At 35.8% G+C, this 24,396-nt stretch overlaps 1 protein-coding gene across 1 annotated transcript in view; it reads left to right on the top strand.

Moving 5' to 3' along the window:
- Window positions 1-24,396, top strand: part of LOC123546132 (transforming growth factor beta receptor type 3-like) — a 107,234-nt gene that overhangs the window by 13,505 nt on the left and 69,333 nt on the right. The window lies entirely within an intron of this gene.

The following is a 24,396-nucleotide window of genomic DNA, read 5'->3' as shown; positions in this document are numbered from 1 at the left end:
TCCAGTACTTTACAATGGGATGGATTCCACCACTTCATTAATGGAAGTTCATTGACATGATCTAATTTGCGTTCTTAAGCATAGTCCATAAATTCTTCTCCTTGATTTTACATTGACTTGCCCCTTGTTGGCTAAGTTTTTTGGTATAATTTTTGTTGAATTTTCTCATTCCCTATTAGATAGGATTGAAAATGTACACCAAATTGTTCACTGCATGATTAACATGCAAATAGCGCAAGGTCCATAATCCTCCTGCATGTGGTCGTTGTTACAAACATTTGCCCCTTTGACTTACGCAGTTTTTGTTAAGTTTTGTGGATAGTTAAGCGTGGTATCTCAGTATCCCAAATGTGAAAAAGGATTGAAACTTCATACTCTTGTTCACTGTCATGATATGACATGCAGTACAGAGGTTCAATACCTCTACTTTGCATTTTACAAAATTATGCCCCTTTTTCAACTTTTGTATTCATTCAATTGACAAGGCTGTTGAATAGTCGAGCGTTGCTGTCCTCCGACAGCTCTTGTTTTGTTTTTATGCTCCCACACATTTGTATGGGGGGCATATAGCGTTGCTGCTGTCTGTATGTCCGTCGGTATGTACTTCCTGAAATCTTGTGTATCCAACTCCTCCTACACTGTTAGCCTGATTTGCTTCCAACTTTCACAGATAAGCAAACTAAGATGTGTAGATGACCATAAAGAAAAATCAGGGAAAAACCTTTTTTTACAGGAAAAGTAGATTGATTAAATGTTAGTGTAAATCAGCAAGCCAGCAAGATGGCTCCCTCACTTCATACAAAGCAGTAGCTGAACAAGCTGCATACCTATACAGATCAGTAGCAAGGGGTTACAAACTGCATCCAAATTTTGTTTCACTAGGCAGCACTTATAAAATGATGAAGTCAGTAGCAGTATTTAAAGTATATGTAAAAGCCATTCAACATTTGAAAATCATTTTAGATGTTGTACTTTGGTAGTGGACTTGTTATGAAAATCAGAATCTTTTGTTAGGTGCCAATAGGTGGCATATTCTCCCTATGTGATTTCGGCATTCAGCGGCATTGATGGAAGACAATGTGCTGGTATGATGTCCAGGGAATGCTGAGATCCAGAATAGCAAGAAAATTACTGATTTTACATCTGCTACCTTAATAAGTTCATAATATCTCTTTGAGACCTTGACAAAATACACCTTTAATGAATATTAAGGCAACCTCATTTTTTATCTCAACTGTGCACAAGTCTGTCACAGAAATTTTACAATTTGGGACTGCATTCCCCCCACCCCCCTCTCAGTTAATGGCAAAGTTTAATGTTGACATGCAATATATTTTTTTTTGCGTTTTTTCTCTTGATTAGCATCAGTTATACATTGAAAATTCTGTCTCAGAAATTTTACAGTTTGGGACTGCCCCCCCCCCCCCCCTTCTCAGTAAATGGCAAAGTTTAATGTTGACATGCAATATAATTTTTTTTCAGTTTTTCTCTTGATTAGCATCAGTTATACATTGAAAATGTAACCAGTAAAATTAAAGTTAAAATTGCAACTGTAAATTGAAATAGCCGCAGCAGGTGTTCACATATATCATTTAATATCAAACATTGTACTCTCAACCCATTGGTTTAAATATACAGTGTAAGTCAGGTACCATCGTGTTAATGCAGTGGGAATAGTGACGGAATTTCCCCTGCTGTCGTTCAGGTTGCGTCAACCCACATAAAGTACACTGTTAATATATTATATCAAAATAAAATGGTTTATGACATGTTGTAGCATTGATAAAAATATGGGCTTTCCTTTCATTCAAGGTCACATTCAATAAAGTATTTTCTGCATGGATGAGACTGTGTCTTATACAAGGGTCATTGCAAAAGTTTTTTGGCCAATGGCGGGATGTGTCTTTTAAGAGAGTTTACACTGCATTGTGTGTGACAACAAAATTAATGGTAACTGGTAAGGGGATGAACTTTTTAAGATCAGAACAGAAAAAGTTTTAATAAAGTAACGCAGCCTAAATTGTTTAAAACAAAGCCAGATTTTGTTAATTAATATACTAGCAGATTAAATAACAAGGAGCTATAGCATTTATAGTACTCAGAAGCAAGAGTTACCAAAATATGGTGTTCACTGGGTGAATTATATTTTGATCTTACACTGAAACAAACAAAAATCCTCTACTTAAATTGACTTTATTATGTCAGCTTCAGTATGTGTCAAATAACTTAAGAATAATTCTTGATATATATTATGTATTAGTTGACCAGGCAAGTTGAAGTCATTGTTGGCATATAACCACCTTGCAATTGCTACTGAAATCAGATACTGCTGTTAAAACAACATGCATATTTAACAGTGGTCCATCTCATTGCCTTCTATATAAACCATCCACCATTGTTACATTCTCTTTTTAATTTAAACATATTTATTCCCAGAAAATAAAGTACAAACACTAAACACCTATGTCATACTTTCATCAAAGCAACACAGGATAGCATAAGAATGGAAGACAAGTCTTATAGAATTCTTCTCCTTTTTTTCTCTTTTTATGTGACCTTGCAACCAAAAATAATACCAAATTTAGAACAAACTTGCCACATTTTTTTCAACCTCTCTATTTTCAAAACTACAGAAGTTTAATGACAATGTAGCCAGCTGTTGCTATTTTATAGAGAGATGACAGCCTGTTCTTAAAACTTGATTTGTGTTTCTGATATAAATTGTTAAATCATTTACACTGGTTTGGAACTAATTTTCGTGAAAACCTTGGTTACTGGTAATGTTTTCATGATCCATGCAATTAATGCCAGTTTTTCATTTTATTTTGAGTCCGTCCCAATGAAAATAGCTGTTCTAGAAATAACACAGGTAGCACAAAATTTTATTCCAGCAAAATTCCATGATTTTTTAGTAGCTGCTTTTAGATTACTTAATTAGTTATGATCCAGTGGTCACACTGAAGTATCTTTGATCTGCTTACAACCTCTCTTTGTATAGAAGTTAATGTTTTTATACTTAAAAAAGTCATCACAAATTTATTAAGGCCTTTGGTTGTTTTGAGCTATTTTACCCAGTGATTTATTTCACGTTTTTATGCCCTATTAAAGATTGAGAAAAGATTTATTTGGTAAACAGGTATGCCTTTTCACTTAATTTACCTGGGTTCAGAGAACCAGTCTATTAAAATTTGTTTGCATTGGTTATCTGATAATCATTATTGTTTCTATGGTTGTTTATAATAAGATAATTGGGAAAAATGAACAGGTTTATTTGAGTGTACTAGGGCTGTTCAAAAATAATGTAGACTTTGTCTCTTTAAAGAAGCAAAACAAGAAATATATCATCACGATTCTCAAGCTTTCTACTAGCTGCTCTGCAAATTTTACCTGATTATGATCATACAGTCAGAAGTTATGCCTCCTAGAAAACAGTCACTTACACGAACCCAGCGCACAGCGATAATTTTTCAATGATGTTATATAACGACGTTGTGACTTCATCGAGATGCTTTCATTTAATTTCACATTGATTTTCTTTTATTAATTTACCAAGTCATATCAAGTAGTTTGATTAGAATACTGGAAACAATATCAAGCTTTTCAGAGTGGGTACAAATCGTGAGTAGTTGGCTTTTCATCAAGGTGTCATAGACTGAAGTTAAACAGGGTGGATGAGGGGGGGGGGGGGGATATATAAATACTTTGCTCAGTCTGTACAAAAATAACATATATATATATATAATCGCACGCCTCCGTAAATCTGGGCAGATTCCTTTCAATTCCAGTACCGTTAGTCTGCCCACTTTTACGGGTATATCTGCCCAGTTTTATGGTCTCTACGGAATGAATCTAAAGATCAAACATATCTCTGCCCACTTCTACGGTATAGTAAAAATATATATATGTTGACTGTGATCTAGAAGTTGTTGATCATTTTATGCTCTGCCAGACAATTGTCAGTGAAAATCTTTTTCTGTTGCTCACTCTCATTTATTCCACACAAATGGTTTTTCCATATGACATAGTTCCAAAGGGATGAGAACTAGTTTTTTTTTAACAAGAGGCAGAATTGTCTTAGAAGAATTCTACTTTTTAGTAAAATTTATGCAACACATTAACAGATCAAGTGGAACTTGTTGTAATTATTATACATCAACACACTGGGGTGTAACGATACGCTAGTCTCAAGATACAATACATATCGCTATACAGATGCAAAAATATGGTACATATCACGATACAAACTGAGTACCATAAGTATGCTTTCGTGTGACAAAATGCAAAAAAAATCAATGTTTCTACACTGGAAAGTACTTGAAAATTTGCTTTAAAGTTAAAGGAACTGTTATAAATGATACATTTGTTTAGTTACTATCTTTTAACACTCGTTGAAAGTTAGCTTTCAATGTTTCTACTTTTCACTGTATCGTTTCTGTATCGTGAAACAGGCGTATCATATGATAAGCGTATCGCTGACTAATGTATATTGTGATACAGTGAATTTCGATATATTGTTACACCCTTACAGTGTGTCATAAAATGCATGCCTATAAAGACTTATAAGACAGAGGGTATTTGTTTGCAAATATTTAAAGTTGTCTTCTGACAAATTGGATCTTCAAATCCCTGCTTAAAACATACCAGGATTTTGTTTTCATAGAGATTTTGTGTTTCATTTAATGTTAACTATTACAGTAAGTATTTAAGTCTCATATCTATGCCATCATTGTGGTATAATAGTAGAAATATACCACCAAACACGAAAAATCACAACAATTTAATACACCGACATTTCCTCGAAAGGCTTCATCAGGGTAATACATTTGTACATAAATAGCGGAACTGACATAATGTCAGCATGTAAAACAACGTTACATACATAAGCCGCAAAATGCATTTAACAAAAATACAGCAAAAGGTATATAAATTTGTAATATCAGGCTATCGGATCAGTAAGATATGAAAAGTTCCTATAAAATATATATCATTGTGGTATACTAGCATATGAATTGTTGCATATTTTCAACCACATACATTTAAACTTTATTTTACAGCATTTTTTTCACTGTTTTTATATTCTTTTTCCCCTATTGAATCAGTGTTAATGTAAAATGGTTGTTTTTTCTTTGGTTAAATGGGAGGCAAAATAAGAAAAATATATTTCTGTGCTTTTCATTTGCTCCTGTTTTCCTCAAAAACAGAAACAAATCTTTAAATTGATTTCCATGAAGAACTTTTCAGCTTTATGTGACCTCAGCAATTTCCAGATTTAAAATCAAAACATTAAATTAAATTGGGAAGCTGTGTGGTATAGTCTATCTGATTATAATAGGATCATCTGGGAGAAAGATAAAAATAAAAACATGGGAGGGAAAAATTGTTACACTGATTGAGTTGATAAGGCCACTCCTCAGAATTATTCAGATGTATTGCTTGCATTTTCAGAAAATTAGTGTTTATTCTTGAATCAATCAATCTGTCCATGCAGTGCATATTCACATATCCATATCAGACTCATCTTCTGACATGTGAAAAAGTTACAAAGGGATAACAGAGGCTTCTGTCTAAGAGAGACCTGCATTTATGTTTAATTGTACAATCTAATAAATTCTTTTATTCTTTATTTTAAATGGCTGTGGCCTGGATTTATGTTTAATTGTACAATCCAGTAAATTCTTTTGTTCTTTACCAAGGTTGTGGCCTGAATGTTTTTATTGTACAATACAGTAAATTCTTTTATTCTTTATTGTACCCCCCCAATAGTTGTGCATGGGGCATGTTAGGTTCTTTTAGAAAAAAAAAATTACTATACTATATACATAGACACAGTCTTGTGTGCACCATCTCTCCTCATCCCCTTGACACAATTTAATGAAACTTCACACAAGTGATCAGTAACAACAGTAGTTGTGCATGGGGCATGTTAGGTTCTTTCAGAAAAAAAATTGCAGAGTTACGGGACTTTGTTTTTTGTTACTATACTATATACATAGACACAATCTTGTGTGCATCATCTCTCCTCATCACCTTGACACAATTTAATGAAACTTCACACAAGTGATCAGTAACAACAATAGTTGTGCATGGGGCATGTTAAGTTCTTTTAGAAAAAAATTTGCAGAGTTACGGGACTTTGTTTTTTGTTACTATACTATATACATAGACACAATCTTGTGCGCACCATCTCTCCTCATTCCCTTGACACAATATAATGAAACTTCACACAAGTGATCAGTAACAACAGTAGTTGTGCATGGGGCATGTTAGGTTCTTTCAACAACAAAAATTGCAGAGTTATGGGACTTTGTTTCTTGTAAACATACTAGGTACATACAGTGTGCATATGCAATCTTGTGCGCACCTAATCTTCCGAACCCTTGCACACAATTTAATGAAACTTCACACAAGTGATCAGTACCAACCCTAGTTGTGCATGGTGCATGTTACGTTCTTTTAGATAAATATTCTGCATAGTTATGGGATATTGTTTTTATGCCCCCGCTTTGGGCGGGGCATATAGATTTGCTCTTGTCCGTCCTTCCGAGAATGTTGTGTCATGCCTAGCTCCAAAAGTATTTGACGTAGAGTCACAAAACTTTACAGGAATGTTGGTCAGCATGTGTTGTTGTGCACCTGGGGTTTTGCTTCCGCATTCATTCAGTCGTGTAGGAGTTATGGCCCCTGACTTGGTAAAAATTGATCATTTTAGTGTTGAGTCGCGCCTAGCTCCAAAAGTATTTGACGTAGAGTCACAAAACTTTACAGGAATGTTGGTCAGCATGTGTAGTTGTGCACCTGGGGTTACGCGTTCAGATTCATTCAGTCATGTAGGAGTTATGGCCCCTGACTTAGTTAAAAATTTGTCATTTTATTGTTGTGTCGTGTATAGCTCCAAAAGTATTTGACCTAGAGTCACCAAAGTTTACAGGAATGTTGGTCAGCATGTGCAGTTGTGCACCTGGGGTTTTGCATCTGGATTCATTCAGTCATTTAGGAGTTATGGCCCCTGACTTAGTTAAAAATTGGTCATTTTAATGTTGTGTTGCGCGTAGCTCCAAAAGTATTTTACCTAGAGTCACCAAAGTTTACAGGAATGTTGGTCAGCATGTGCAGTTGTGCATCTGGGGTTTCGTGTCCGGATTCGTTCAGTATTATAGGAGTTATGGCCCCTGACCTAGGAAAATTTTTCATTTTAATGTCATGTCGTGGGGGCATCTGTGTCCCATGGACACATTTCTAGTTTGTTACTATACTGTATACATACAGTCTATATACATACAGTCCACATAATTATGCAACCTTGTGTGCGTCAGATTGCAATGTACTGTGTCAGTGTATGCGGGGGGTACATTCATCACCTATAGTGATAGCTCTAGTTAAGGTTGTGGCCTGGATTTATGTTTAATTGTACAATCCAGTCTTTATTAAGGTTGTGGCCTGGATTTATGTTTAATTGTACAATCCAGTCTTTATTAAGGTTGTGGCCTGGATTTATGTTTAATTGTACAATCCAGTCTTTATCAAGGTTGAAGCTTGGATTTATGTTTAATTGTACAATCCAGTCTTTATCAAGGTTGAAGCTTGAATTTATGTTTAATTGTACAATCCAGTCTTTATCAAGGTTGTGGCCTGGATTTATGTTTAATTGTACAATCCAGTCTTTATCAAGGTTGAAGCTTGGATTTATGTTTAATTGTACAATCCAGTCTTTATCAAGGTTGTGGCCTGGATTTATGTTTAATTGTACAATCCAGTCTTTATTAAGGTTGTGGCCTGGATTTATGTTTAATTGTACAATCCAGTCTTTATCAAGGTTGAAGCTTGAATTTATGTTTAATTGTACAATCCAGTCTTTATCAAGGTTGAAGCTTGAATTTATGTTTAATTGTACAATCCAGTCTTTATTAAGGTTGTGGCCTGGATTTATGTTTAATTGTACAATCCAGTCTTTATTAAGGTTGAAGCTTGGATTTATGTTTAATTGTACAATCCAGTCTTTATTAAGGTTGAAGCTTGGATTTATGTTTAATTGTACAATCCAGTCTTTATTAAGGTTGAAGCTTGGATTTATGTTTAATTGTACAATCCAGTCTTTGTTAAGGTTGTGGCCTGGATTTATGTTTAATTGTACAATCCAGTAAATTCTTTTATTCTTTATTAAGGTTGTGGACCTGTAATGACAGCCAGTTATGTGATTTGGCATGGAAAGGCCTGTGTGCATTCAGCTACATTTTACCTAGGAAGATTGCTTATATGCATAACTAGAGGGAAATAGCCAGCACCATTATGAATCTACCTAATAATACAAGTTTGATAATACAGGTGTGCTGAAAATGTACAGTTATAAGTTAAATTTTCAGCATGCCCACTTAGTTCAATAGGGAGAGCGCAGATCAACGGATTGCAGAGTCTTGTGTTCAGTTGGGCAAGGCTTATGTTCTCTGTGACAATTTGATAAAAGACATTGTGTCTGAAGTCTTAGTCATCCTCATGTGGGTAAGTTTGCAGTTACTTGCGAAGAACAAGTTTGTACCTTTACAGAATTCAGGAAACTGCCCGCCAATACGTAATAGAAATACTGTTGACAAATGGTGTTAACCCAAAACAAACAAACACCGGCTTAGGTTGTACAGGTACTTGTTAAACATGAACTGTTTAAATTCTGGGAATACTTCTGAACTTGTACACTTTTAACCCTGGAATGAAATCCTACACATACCTGTGCAGGAATAAAGTCTCAGCCTGTATTGTCAGAATTGCCCTAGATTTAGGTAACCTAGCTTTTATCTTATTTTTTTGTATATTTTTTGAGGAAATTACAGCTCTCTGAATTCTTTAGAAGAACAAAGCATTTCATAAGTGGATTTGTACTTAAACCTGTAATAGATTGCAGTGAGGGGGTTAGTCTTGCTCATTTGCCATGAAATAGGTGAGGCTGGGAAAATGTTCTGCCACTGAGTGCAGATGCTTTGATATTGCATATAAAACGTTGCCAGAAAATTACAGTGGCTTATGTCATATTTGCAGGCTTAAAGTATTCTAATTAAGCAGTGTTATAACTGTTGAATTTCATAAACAATTGGTGTAGGGCTACCAGCTATTATGCCCCTGGGCATATAGCGATTGAACTGTCTGTCTGTCCGTCTGTTCGTCCTTACCTCAGTCAGTGCTATCGAGCCAATGATTGAAATCTTAGGTGGTAAGAGGTGTTAACTCTTTTGTTAATGAAGTGGTCATTCTTTTGTTATAAACTCTTTTGTTAATGAAGTGGTCATTCTTTCTTTTGTTATAAACTCTTTTGTTCATGAAGTGGTCATTCTTTTGTTATAAACTCTTTTGTTCATGAAGTGGTCGTTCTTGCGTTTATAACAATGGAATGACCACGTAATACCAAATCGTAGGGGTGTCCGTCGGTACAAACAAGATTTCAGCGTAACATTCCACGTTAACAACCTGATTTATTTCATTCTCAAACTCAACAAGCCTTGTGCCAGGACCTACAAACTGACCTATATATTATATATATATAATTATATGACCTTGACCCATATGAACGTACCATCCAGATTGCCTACAGCACACATTAATGACCAGATTTAGTTCATACTTACACTAAACATCCTTGTGACAAGACCTACTAACTGCTCAATTTAGTTCATACTCGCACTCGACAGACCTTGTGGCAAGACCTATAAACTGACATATATATATGTAGATAGATAGATGACCTTGACCTTCATATGATCTTTATCCTCAAAAAGAATGAATGCGAATGACTAGAAGAAGAAGAAAATACTCAAAAAGTAACATCTTTGGTCATACACCTGAGGGCATGTTTTTGCGTTTTGAAAACACAGCTTTTTTTTAGCTCACCTGAGCACGAAGTGCTCAAGGTGAGCCTGTGTCCGTCGTCCGTCATCAACAATTTGACTGTTAACACTCTAGAGGTCACAATTTTGACCCAATCTTAATGAAACTTGGTCAGAATGTTACCCTCAATAAAATATTGGATGAGTTCGATATTGGGTCATCTGGGGTCAAAAACTAGGTCACCAGGTCAAATCAAAGGAAAAGCTTGTTAACACTCTAGAGGTCACAATTTTGGCCCAATCTTAATGAAACTTGGCCAGAATGTTGCCCTTTATAAAATCTTGGATGAGTTCGATATTGGGTCATCTGGGATCAAAAACTAGGTCACCAGGTCAAATCAAAGGAAAAGCTTGTTAACACTCTAGAGGTCACAATTTTGGCCCAATCTTAATGAAACTTGGCCAGAATGTTGCCCTTTATAAAATCTTGGACAGGTTCGATATTATGTCATCTGGGTTTAAAAACTACGTCACCAGGTCAAATCAAAGGAAAAGCTTGTTAACACTCTAGAGGTCACAATTTTGGCCCAATCTTAATGAAACTTGGTCAGAATGTTACCCTGAATAAAATCTTGGATGAGTTTTATATTGGGTCATCTGGGGTCAAAAGCTAGGTCACCAGGTCAAATCAAAGGAAAAGCTTGTTAACATTGTAGAGGCCACATTTATGACTATATCTTCATGAAACTTGGTCAGAATGTTAATCATGATGATTTTAAAGTCCAGTTTGAATCTGTATCATGTCGGGTCAAAAACTAGGTCACAAGGTCAAGTCAAAGGAAAAGCTAGTTAGAGGCCACATTTATGAACATATCTTTATGAAACTTGGTTAGAATGTTAATCTTGATGATCTGTAGGTCAAGTTCAAATCAGTGGGTCAGGTGGAGACAAAAACTAGGTCACCAGGTCAAATCAAAGGAAAAGCTTGTTAACACTTTAGAGGCCACATTTATGACTGTATCTTCATGAAACTTAGTCAGAATGTTAATCTTGATGATCTTTAGGTGAAGTTCGAATCTGGATCATGTGGGGTCAAAAACTAGGTCACCAGTTCAAATCAAAGAAAAAGTTAGTTAACACTTTAGAGGCCACATTTATGACTATATCTTAATGAAACTATCTTGACGATCTTTAGGTCATTAGGTCAGGTGAGCGATACAGGGCCTTTTATGGCCCTCTTGTTTTTCAATAAACTTTAATGATGTAACATTTTGACATATACCACTTTCTCAAATAAATTTTTTTGTCAAGCCCGCTTGCAGAAAGCGAAGATATAGTTGTCCAAATGGATGTTTTATGTGAATGTGAGTTAGTAAGTGCATTAGTGTTTGTGCCCATCCATCTGGATCTTTTTGCCAAGATGAGTAACTTGGAGAATGGAGCAATCTTGTCCATATTTGGCATGAATGTTTACCTCGATGGGACAGAGTGTCGTGCGCAAATCCCAGGTTCCTGTCTCAAAGGTCAAGGTCAAACTTGGAGGTCAATAGTCATTTCATATCTTGTCATGCATGGAGCAATCTTGTTTATATTTGGCATAAATGTTCACCTCCATGAGAGGGAGTGTCATGCACAATCCTCAGGTCCCTATCTCAAAGGTCAAGGTAACACTAATCTCGCAGGAGTACCACTCTATTGTGTTTTCGTCATTACACGGATATCTTTACTAAAAACCTTCATTTGCCAGGTAGTTGACTGACTGGTTCAAGTGGACTCTGCCCATTCAGGTTAAATCATTCAGAGCTGTATTACATTTGTATGCCTTGATTGTTTCTAAAAACCTTATGATATTCATCTTAAATGTGAGGTCTCTCAGATCAAAGAGGTTATCATACTGCAGAAATCAAAGTACTCAAGCTACTTGGAAGTACTTGACCCTGAAAGGTAACATTTTTCTGGATGTCTATCTGATATGCTTGTTTTTGTGAGCTTTAATAATGTTATCATTTGTTAAATGTGTTAGTTGTTAGCTTCAAGTGTCTAGGGTACTTGATATTTTAAGACTATTTGCCTCCACAGTCCATCTTCTGTTTGTTAAGATAAAGATTTCTGTCAAGTTAAAAGGTGGTCAGTCACATTTGAGCAACATGTTTTGACATTTTTCAGTTTTCATATATTCTGTTAGAGATTTATTTAAGGAACAAAAAGACCCATTACACAGAGTTAGACCCCAACAGGAAATGTATATTTTATTACTTTTCGTGAAATTTTGTAATTACCTCCCTTTAATATAAAAGTATATTTCTTTAGATTTCAATGTAATTTCTAGTTTTACACTTGTATTTGATAAATATTGGGATGTTTCAACTACCTGAAACAAAACGGAAGTTTTAAAACGTGTATAGCGTCAGAATTTATCTATTTTCAATCTATCTTGGCTGCGCAACTGAGATAGGCAAAGGGAGGTAATAATAATTTTATTAACTTGCAATTCTTATGAATTTTGGTATAATATTTACTTGTTAATGCATATCTTTGACAAAATTAATACAATAGTGTTTATATTTATATTATTCATTAGGCAAAATGTGTTTATTAAATATATACTCGTGTTAAAATAATGTTATCTTGGTCCAGGCCAACCAGGATAGGAAAATCAAATTTTAAAAATATCGTGTAGTGTCCATCCTTCATCACTGGCCTTCATTCGACACCATATTGTTTTTCATGTAGTCTCGTGAGATTTTACAGGTGCACGTGACCATCCATGAGAAAATATTTTACAACCGTAGTAGTAAATGTAAAATTAAACAACAGCATCATAATGCACAGGTAATAGGTAATTTTTCTCTATCTTCTTAGAAAATGTAAAAAAGTTATTATTTTACCTGTCTGCCAACATCTTTTTCTATTTAGATCCAGTTTTTATATAAGTTTTATCCTCAAAATAAATTTGACCGTTCGTCTGCTTTTATTTACAATATGAATGAAGGCCATGTGACCGAAAATTTCCGTCTCTCGTGTTGTGACATCACAGGAAGTAGTGGGGTAACGACCTTGGGACCAAAATGTGACGGATATGTTTTGCAGTGTGTTGTTTTTAAATGGCATGGGGACAATTTATTTTTGATGGTTTGCAGTTAAAACTTGCAAAATCTATGTATTAAAGGCTATTAACTACTGGTAAAAGTTCAATAATTATTTTTTATGCGTGTGCAAATGCTTATGGTAACGAATGATGGATACTCGAGGATACTTCCAGTGAAAATCTGACATGTATTAAGAACTCAGTGAACACAAATAAGTGTAAATGATTAGTTGTGAACAAATCGATGGGTTGACCAAAATCTGATTAACCACCTTTAAAGCCCTAGTGAGTATTGGAAAAATTGCAAATCTAGTTTCCAAATATATAAGGAGGGCTTTTGGGGATCAAGTGCTAGGTTCAAGGACTTTGTTAGTGCTTGTGTACAGCAAGAACTGAGATCTGTCTAATCCATGTATGATTGTAAGAGGCAACTCATCGAGTCTGAATACTAAATTTTGCAGTATATCTGTGATTCCAGCTGGTATAAAACTTTTGGTTCATTATCTCATATTTTATTTTTGGTATTAAACCAAAATTTGTATTTCTGTTTAGCGCCATAAAATCAGTGCTGTGTTGGTATGCTATTAAACTCAAACAAAAAAAAGCTATTTTTAGCTTGACTATTCAAAGAATAGGTAGAGCTTTTGGGCTCAACAGTGCGTCAGTGTCGGCCTCTGTGTTGGCGTCTAGATTTGGTTAGGTTTTTGTATATGTAAGCTAGTATCTTAGTATTCCCTTGTTGGAATGGATTGAAACTTCACACACTTACTCACTGTGATAAACTTGACTTAAATTGCTTAGGTTCCAGAACTCTTTTTTTTTTTTATGCCCCCGAAGGGAGGCATATAGTTTTTGAACCGTCTGTCAGTCTGTCGGTCTGTCAGTCTGTCTGTCCGCAATTTTCGTGTCCAATCCATATCTTTGTCATCGATAGATGGATTTTCAAATAACTTGGCATGGATGTGTACCACAGTAAGACGACGTGTCGCTGCAAGACCCAGGTCCGTAGCTCAAAGGTCAAGGTCACACTTAGACGTTAAAGGTCATTTTTCATGATACTGCATTCGTGTCCGGTCCATATCTTTGTCATGGATGGATGGATTTTCAAATAACTTGGCATGAATGTGTACTAAGTAAGACGACGTGTCGCGCGCAAGACCCAGGTCTGTAGCTCAAAGGTCAAGGTCACACTTAGACGTTAAAGGTCATTTTTCATGATACTGCATTCGTGTCCGGTCAATATCTTTGTCATCGATGGATTGATTTTCAAATAACTTGGCATGAATGTGTACCACAGTAAGAGGACGTGTCGCGCGCAAGACCCAGGTCCGTAGCTCAAAGGTCAAGGTCACACTTAGACGTTTAAGGTCATTTTTCATGATAGTGCATTTGTGTCCGGTCCATATCTTTGTCATCCATGGATGGATTTTCAAATAACTTGGCATGAATGTGTACCACAGTAAGACGATGTGTCCCGCACAAGACCCAGGTCCGTAGCTCAAAGGTCAAGGTCACACTTAGACGTTAAAGGTCATATTTCATGATAGTGCATTGATGGGCGTGTCCGGTCCATATCTTTGTCATTCATGCATGGATTTTAAAATTATTGGGCATGAATGTGTACCACAGTAAGACGACGTGTCGCGCTCAAGACCCAGGTCCGTAGGTCAAAGGTCCTAAACTCTAACATCAGCCATAACTATTCATTCAGAGTGCCATCGGGGGCATGTGTCATCCTATGGAGACAGCTCTTGTTTTCAAAATTATACCCCTTGAGTTAGCAGTTTTTGGTTAGGTTTTTATAAGGGACGTATTATGTTATGGTCCCGGTGTCCGTCTGTCCGTCCGTCCGAGCTCACATTTGCATACTTAGGTGGCTATAGGAACAATAGGTAACTGTACTTTTTCTTTGATGTCATTTATTTCGTAAGGCTTTTATGTGGCTATTTTTCTCTTATGTGGCTAAAAGAACAATAGAGAGAACAAAAGAGTAGCCACATACGTATCCATATGTAGGAATGTCTGTCCGTCCGTCCGTCCGTTAGCAATTTTGTGTCTGCTCTGTAACTCTTGAACCCCTTGAAGGATTTCAAAGAAACTTGACACAAATGTTCACCACACCGAGACGACGTGCAGAGCGCATGTTTTGGATATCTCATTTCAAGGTCAAGGTCACAAGAGACAAAGGTCATATGAGTGTGTTTCGTGTCCGCTCTGTAACTGTTGAACTGCTTGAAGGATTTCAAAGAAAATTGGCACAAATGTTCACCACACTGAGAAGACGTGCAGAGCGCATGTTTTGGATGTCTGATTTTAAGGTCAAGGTCACACTTAGGGGTCAAAAGTTATATGAGTTTGTTTCGTGTCCGCTCTGTAACTCTTGAACTGCTTGAAGGATTTCAAAGAAACTTGGCACAAATGTTCACCACACTGAGACGACGTGCAGAGCGCTTGTTTTCGATGCCTCACTTCAAGGTCAAGGTCACACTTAGGGGTCAAAGGTCATATATGACTTTGCTTTGTATATATTTTTTTTTTTTTGGAATTTGTTCGTTTTGTTGTTCTTGTCCTTTGGGCTTCAACAGTAATGTTCTTTAAATTTTGCTCCCATCCTGTGATGTAACCCTTCAGGCGTATATTGCCCCACTTGGCGGCGCTCTTGTTGTATGTTTGTTGTATCTCAGTACCCATTAATGGGAATAAGGATTGAAACTTCACACACTTTTTAACTGTGACGATCTGACATAAGTATTGCACAAGGTTCATAACTCTATTTGCATTTATACACTATTATGCTCCTTTTTTCGATTTAGCTTTTCAACGTAAACTAGTACCTCAGTACCTACAAATGTAAATGGATCAAAACTTCATACACTTGTCCACTGTGATGGGCTCACAGTTCCACTCTGTTTTGCATTTTTACAAAGCTATGCCCCTCTTTAGGCTTTTATATTCATTCAGTTAACAAGGCTGTTGAACATTCGAGCATTGCTGTCCTCCTGTTTATGAATGTTAAGACTTTCTTTGAAATTACTGATAGTAATTTATTGTGAGACAGTGTTTTCCCTGACATACAAATCCTGTGTCATAATCGCACTTTCCTGAGAAATGACCCCTAAAAATAAATTCTGTTTGTCACAGTGGACGCAATTTCTTGAAAATCTAAATCAGGCCAATTTTGTTTACAAAGAGCAATTTTCTGAAAATGTTCTTTCAGTTTCATTTTAATTATTTGCAGACTGGGTCACTGATTTTCTATATTTATGTCGACTCACATTTCACAAATTTAATAACCAGTCTGATACTTTGACTGATTAATGCTTTGTAACAGTTGTTATCGCTGCTTGCTACTAGTACCAATAGTACCAGTCTGCTGTTTCCTAAAAGCAAAGATGGCTCAACGGCAAAGCAGGCTGATGGTGTTAATGATGTCATCGGCAGCAAGTACAGTAGGACCCAGTGGTTCAAATCACAACTTGGACAGCAATTCAGATTTGTCTGAAACAAAGAGTCCCAGCAAAAAACACCCATGTACTTTTAATTCGAAATGGCTGAAGTCATTTACATGGCTGGAATTCAGAGACGAAGAAATGTTCTGCAACCCATGTTGTAAAATGGGCAAAAACAATCCATTCACAGAGGGCTGTATGAACTTTAGGATCTTAGCCCTCGAACGTCATGAAAATTCAAAAGCTCACACTGAAGCACTGGAACATTAAGTCTCCTTACAAACACAATTTACACGTAGTATAGAAAAAGACAAATATGAGGAAACACTTCAATCTGTATAATCACTAGTATAAGTAAAACAAAGTTTTATTGAAAATACTAAAAGTATACCTGTATGACCCCAAAAATTGGGAAATGACCCCCAGATGTGAAAAACTGGGGGGCACAGTGACCCTCATTTTCAAAAGCCAAGGGAAAACACTAGTGAGAGCACTGTCCTTCTTTATGCCTTTATAACCTTTCATAAAATTATAGATACAAAAATGTTTCCATCCTTATGCCCAGCTCAGCCTGATAGCTCTTGTTATTATTGCTGATATAGATACTGCTTTATTGATTGTATGGAGATCAGGAACCTCAAGGTTAGGAAAAATAGGCCATAATTTTCATAGAGTATGTCAGCTAATTTTGTACAAAAATATTCTAAAGTGATATGTTATAAGATTGTGTTGAATGCAACATGTTGACCCCACTTTTAATGCCATAATGTTTTTGCTGTATTGACTCTGAGGTCAAACTTTAACATGCAATGATGTGCACAGTCCTCAGGCGGCTAGATGAGTTTGATTACTGTGACATTTGTCTGTATGTGTGTTTATGACATACTATTGTTTGTATGTGTGTCTGTGACATACTATATTCTGTATGTGTATCTGTGACATACTATAGTCTGTATGTGTGTCTGTGACATACTATAGTCTCTGTGACTTACTATAGTCTGTATGTGTGTTTGTGACATACTATAGTCTGTATGTGTCTCTGTGACATACTATAGTGTCTGTGACATACTATAGTCTCTGTGACTTACTATAGTCTGTATGTGTGTTTGTGACATACTATAGTCTCTGTGACATACTATAGTCTGTATGTGTGTCTGTGACATACTATAGTCTCTGTGACATACTATAGTCTGTATGTGTGTCTGTGACATACTATAGTCTCTGTGACATACTATAGTCTGTATGTATGTCTGTGACATAATATAGTCTGTATGTGTGTCTGTGACATACTATATTCTCTGTGACATACTATAGTCTTATGTGTCTCTGTGACATACTATAGTCTGTATGTGTCTCTGTGACATACTATAGTCTGTATGTGTGTCTGTGACATACTATAGTCTCTGTGATATACTATAGTCTTATGTGTGCCTGTGACATGCTATAATCTCTGTGACATACTATAGTCTGTATGTATGTCTGTGGCATACTATAGTCTGTATGTGTGTCTGTGACATACTATAGTCTGTATGTGTGTCTGTGACATACTATAGTCTCTGTGACATTCTATAGACTGTATGTGTGTCTGTGACATACTATAGTCATTGTGGCATACTATAGTCTCTGTGACATTCTATAGTCTGTATGTGTGTCTGTGACATACTCATACTATAGTCTGTATGTGTGTCTGTGACATACTATTGTCTGTATGTGTGTCTGTGACATACTGTAGTCTCTGTGGCATACTATAGTCTCTGTGACATACTATTGTCTGTATGTGTGTCTGTGACATACTATTGTCTGTATGTGTGTCTGTGACATACTGTATGTCTGTATGTGTGTCTGTGACATACTATAGTCTGTATGTGTGTTTGTGCCATACTATAGTCTGTATGTGTGACATACTGTAGTCTCTGTGACATACTATAGTCTGTATGTATGTCTGTGGGATACTTTAGTCTCTGTGACATACTATTGTCTGTTTGTGTGTCTGTGACATACTGTAGTCTCTGTGACATACTATACTCAGTATGTGTGTCTGTGACATACTATAGTCTGTATGTGTGTCTGTGACATACTATAGTCTCTGTGACATTCTATAGTCTGTATGTGTGTCTGTGACATACTATAGTCACTGTGGCATACTATAGTCTCTGTGACATACTATAGTCTGTATGTGTCTCTGTGACATACTATAGTCTGTATGTGCGTCTGTGACATACTATAGTCTGTATGTGTGTTTGTGACATACTATAGTCTGTATGTGTCTTTGTGACATACTATAGTCTCTGTGACATACTATAGTCTGTATGTTTGTCTGTGACATACTATAGTCTGTATGTGTGTCTGTGACATACTATAGTCTGTATGTGTCTCTGTGACATACTATAGTCTGTATGTGTCTCTGTGACATACTATAGTCTCTGTGACATACTATAGTCTGTATGTGTCTCTGTGACATACTATAGTCTGTATGTGTCTCTGTGACATACTATAGTCTGTATGTGTCTCTGTGACATACTGTAGTCTCTGTGACATACTATAGTCTGTATGTTTGTCTGTGACATACTATAGTCTGTATGTGTGTCTGTGACATACTATATTCTCTGTGGCATACTATAGTCTGTATGCGTGTCTGTGACATACTATAGTCTGTATGTGTGTCTGTGACATACTATAGTCTGTAGTCTGTATGTGTGTCTGTGACATACTAGTCTCTGTGGCATACTATAGTCTCTGTCACATTCTATAGTCTGTATGTGTGTCTGTGACATACTATAAGTGAATAATCTTTCAGAAAAACTTTTCTTCAAAGTCTTTAAGTTGCAAACCGTTTACGCACAGCAAGCGAGTAACCGCGTATAAAGCGGTACGCACAACAAGGAAGTAACCGCGTACAAAGCGATAGATTTCTCTCTACCCGAATATATCTCATACATTTTTCGCACCAAATTCTTCCCCCTAAAACACATCAAATACACCGTGCCAGTTAGATGGCAGAACAGGCTGAACAGAAGGAAGTTAAAAGTCTGGGTGTATGTATACAAAGCTATGACAACTGCGAAGATAATTTTTCTAATCAGAAAGTTTTTTTTTCTATTATACCAGGAGATGAGCTTTATTACACTATAGTCTGTTTACAAATTAATGTTTTCTGCTGTAAAGCAATTACTGCAACTTGGTCTATGTACCATTTATCCTGACAGAATTATCATTGGAAGAACTATATCTGTTCAATTAATGCATCATTTAAGAGTTGTCTACAAAATACAGTGACTTCGAATGACATCAGGGGTGTAAAATTATTTTTCACACCACTCGCCCTGCAGGACTAGTAGCCAGTAATATCTGCTCGCCCTTAGTGAACAGCCACTCGCCCTAATAATTGACACTTTTAATACTGTCACTTTTATGAAAGGAGTATTATGTACAATAGTATTATTTCCCGAAAAATATATATTTTGAAAAGTGTCTAAAAAATTTGGACACAATAATCATCGTCCATCCACCCGTGTTGAAAGAGAGGGAAAAAAACGTTAAAGATTATTGGTAATTATTCAGATGATAAACTAAGTAATCGACCTTGTTTTCATGATCAATTTACACCCCTCAAAGAGTCAGTATCTTGACATCTGAAGTGGAGATCAAAGCGGTATTTTTGCTCGAGATTGTCATGGCATTACGTCATGTTTTTGCGCCATGTGACACATCACTGTCTGATCGTACCGCATCGGTTCTTAAAATTGCTGAGAAATAGAAATCAATAAAAAGTTTCTTCTTTAATTTGTTATCAAAAGCGAATGTGCTATATCCCGTATAAAAGGTAAATGTCTCAAACGATAGTTACTATAGCGGATATCCTACCTCTGTGACCTATTTGCCCTCGAGGAATTTACATTATTGTTTGACAAAAAAAAACACTTTTAAATTGTTGGTCAAAAAATACATTTACACAGATTCATTTAGAACTTATTAAAAACCGCAATGACATCACATTGCTTTATTTTAAAATCGCATTTCTATTTACGTTTACGAGGTCACGTAACCTATTCTGCCGCACTAACAGAAATCTGTTTGCCAAAAATCGTTTTACTCCATGTATTGTAATTGCTGCCGCTTTTTCATTATTTAAGATTTTTTTATTCTGTTTTTTGTTCTTTCTGGTCAAAAGTCTGAATTTTATTCCCAGAGTATTCATCATTTATTTACTTTTGGAAAGAAATAAGTAACTAAGATCGCGCTGTTTGAATTTTTACAAATGTTTATATGAAAATTCGACCGTTTTTATAGAATTTTGCCTACATTTCTGTCGATAGCTTATTAAAATCATTATAGAATTCAAATAGTATTATTTCTCAAGAGATGTTGAAAACTTGAAGCGAAAATGTTAAAAAATGAATGCACTACGCACGGTTTTTGTGTACGTGACGATGTAAATTAGATATTTAATACGATAGGTCGCAGATGCTTGTGGAATGGAAAATTACCGGCATGACGTTTTGATATCTTTACGATTCGCGGGTAAATTCCAGTCAATCCAGGTAGCGACTGAACCATCTCAAAGTTTGTTGACGTTTTGGAGTTGTAATTTCTGAATTTTGGTAAAGTAAGGACGTAAAAAAACCACTCGCCCGATCCGTCGAGTATACAGCGAGGTCCACTCGTCCTACTCAGACTTTAACTCGCCAATGCGAGCGGGCGAGTGGAATTTTACACCCCTGGACATATACTAGAATATACATGGAATTATGTGATGTTGATCATAACTAATATGGCTTATATTAATTTGTCATTAGTGTAGTCAGTAGATCAGAGTGAATGTCAATTTATACTGCCTATTGGTTCAATTCACACTAGTTTTCAGTATTCCACATTAGTTAGGGTTTGCCATTGCTGGATTCATTGTAATTATCCGGAGTAAGTGACCTCCCCTTATAAGAATATATAGTTAAGGTCATATTAGTCATGTTTTCCCTCTTTGATATAACCTTTGAGTAATAAAAGGAATGAAAAGTGGAAATTTTCCTAAAAGATCAGAAATTATTTTTGTAATTAACCGCAATCAATACACAGTACAATATCTCATAAAAACAACATGTAACACTAATGTAAGCTTTTATTTGAACATTTTCTATCTCATATTGCTGAAAGTTTACATTTGTTACAATAATTGGTGTACAAGAAGTTTGCTAGCTATCCCGTTGTTTAATTGAGCTTTTCTTTTTGTATTTTTTTCGAAGAGTTTTTATGAGAGCTTTAAGTGCTCTAATCAGGTAAAAACTAATGTGAAGGCTTTTCACTAGGTAATAAAAAATATGAAACAAGAGCAAAATGAAGTTTTGTTATACCAGGAACAGGAAAAAGCAAGGGGGGGAGAGGGTTGAAGAAATAATTATGTCAAAAGACTTGTATTTGCTACCTTTTATATGCTTGTGAAACTGGAATGTCAGCATGGCAGCAAATGGCATTGCACTCAGAAGTTGACCCCAATCTAACCTGAGCCGTTCTTATCCAGTGCTCACCAAACATGGCCACAATGTTTATGGGCTTACTCACATACTGTCATGGTCATGTTCAATAATCAAACTCAAGGTCCTTCAAGTATTGCTGGAGTTATGGCCCTTGAATTATTCAAAATTGCACAATCTGATAGTGTCTGCTCTTTAACTTGAGTAGTTCTTATCCAATGTCCACCAAAGTTTGTCAAAATTTTTAAGATTATGATATGTTAGGCAAATTCATAACCAGCCATATACTCACAGTCTTAAGGTGACTGGACCTTGAGGTAGTTAAATTTGTGAAAATTGACAAGACAGTGACCTCTTTGTAACTCGAACAGTTCTTTTCCAATTTTCACCAAACTTTAATTGTCAGAAAGTTAATTCGTCTTTGTCACTCTAGAGTTATGACATTTGAATTAGTAAAAATTGAGAAAGTTAACAATTTGTCTGGTTAGAAATTTTTTTTTGCTGTGAATGGTGTATTTTGTAACAGTTTGCCACTCATGTTAGACTTGATTACTTTCCCAGAATATCCTTCCCTGACCCCAATGCCTATGTAGCAAAACCATTACTTCTTCTAAAGACACCTATAGGCCTGTATGTATCCACAGTCCAGGTCTAAATAATCAGGAATTGATGTTTCTACATTTATGGAAATAGCATTATGCTCCATTAGAACTATGCAAAAGGCTGTGAACTGGTGAGTTAGGATATTGAAAATTTTCATACTTTCAATTAATAATTAAAAGCTAAAATTTTCTTTAAAAAATGCATTAGTTTGAAATTTCTTTAAAAATGAGGCTATTGAAATATGTAGCACAGATACTTCTGCCAGAGAGTAATTTTTCATCATAATTTATCAATGTTCTCCCCAAAACTAACAAGGTTGTTTTTGCTGCTTCAGCAGAATTTTACTTGCTGACATTTAACCAATACTCCAAAGCTTCCTTTTACCATATATGGAAATGAGGAAGTTTTTATTCTGTCAGTTCTTAAATCTTCTGATCCAGATAATGTAAAAGGAGAGTAATAGTATAATTCCATAAAGATCTGCAGCACTTCATATTTTTGAAAACTGTCCATTTATTGTATAAAGTACGGTAATCTAAAAGTGTAATATGCACATGACTTTGTAGCAAGTGCAGTTAATGTGGTTAAAGAGATCAGGAAGTTGCAAGTTTGGTCCTCATGGATGTTGACTTTTATCCCCTCCAATTTGACAGAAGACTACATTTTGAATCCATTCCTCTCCACCTGTGATTGATGTGGAAAAGTTGCCACTGTGTGAAAGATGATTGCTTCTGTTTTGTCACATGGATGCAAGGGTCCGAAGGCAACAAAAATCACAGAAAGGTATACAGTATACAGTACTTAGTGGCCAACAGTGTTCAGCAGTCATTTGATTAAAAACAGTCTGTCAGTTAACTTGCCAAATTGACTTTTGTTCAAATTTTAACTTGCTTTAATTAAGCAGGCAGATTGTGTTGTTCACTTTGCTGACTGCTTTATACAGGTTTCACTGTATTCAAGAGTGATTAAGGTTCATACATTTGCTACGGGAACATTAGTTAATGTATTAAATGTATGAAAAAAGCTTGAAATGTTTATCTGTTTGCTTAGCTTAACCACCATTATTTAGTGTTTACAATCAGTGGCTGGTTGCTTCTTTTTTTCATCAAAGCTCTTTTGTGTAAAATAGCAGGAGAAGATTAGACGCTCAGTATGTTACCATAGTTCAGAAAAAACATGATTACCACAAGTGGTAGAATCTGTATATGTGTGTGGCCCTGTGTATATTTATTCTTCATTTGAAAATGGATCTCTCTTGATAGTATCTGCCGTCATTTCCAAACTGCATTTAAAGTTCTTGGGGTTTATTAAACTGCATGATATTACTTTAACTTAGAATATACACCCATTTTGAAGTAGGCTCTACCTGAGTTTTATACAATAAATTTTCTGAAGTAATAAATGTATATATTTTTTTTTTTACACCACAGTGATACTGCTTTTGATCCTTTTTGAGTGTCTGCCGAAGTAAAGGACTCTACAGTATCAGCGGAACTGACCTTTTTTGTGACACTAGAAAAAGCTGGGTGTCTTTTGAGACTTTCAGTGTTAAAAAAGCTGTGGCTCTGAGAAAATAGTGAGAAATAAGGTTGTGTCTAAGTATAAGCAGGGCACTCGTTTGGCCATTTTTTGGGCCGAATATGGGTACCATTCCCCTCCTAAAATAGTATGTTTTTTTCCCCTTTCTCAGAAGAAAATTCCCCTGATGATAGGTTGTTTGACACAAATAGATATGAACCCTTTCTTTGAATATTATATAGTGCCTCTAAGGAAGATTACTGTTGCAATATAGTCACATCAGTTAGGAATTATTGAAAACGGTATTAATAAGTGTGAAAAGTAGTTACATATACATGGCTTAAACTTCCCCTTTTTGTCTTAAAATTTCGAAAAATTCCCCTTTCTGAGGGTATGGGTACCTGTCCCCAAAAGGTGGCTAGTGCCCTGATAAGAGACCTTCTGATAGTTTAAGTACCAAG

Source organism: Mercenaria mercenaria, chromosome 15 (genome assembly GCF_021730395.1).
Source record: "Mercenaria mercenaria strain notata chromosome 15, MADL_Memer_1, whole genome shotgun sequence".
Classification (NCBI taxonomy): domain Eukaryota; kingdom Metazoa; phylum Mollusca; class Bivalvia; order Venerida; family Veneridae; genus Mercenaria; species Mercenaria mercenaria.
Note: the sequence above shows the minus strand (reverse complement) of the source record. Positions and strands in the feature narration are given on the sequence as shown.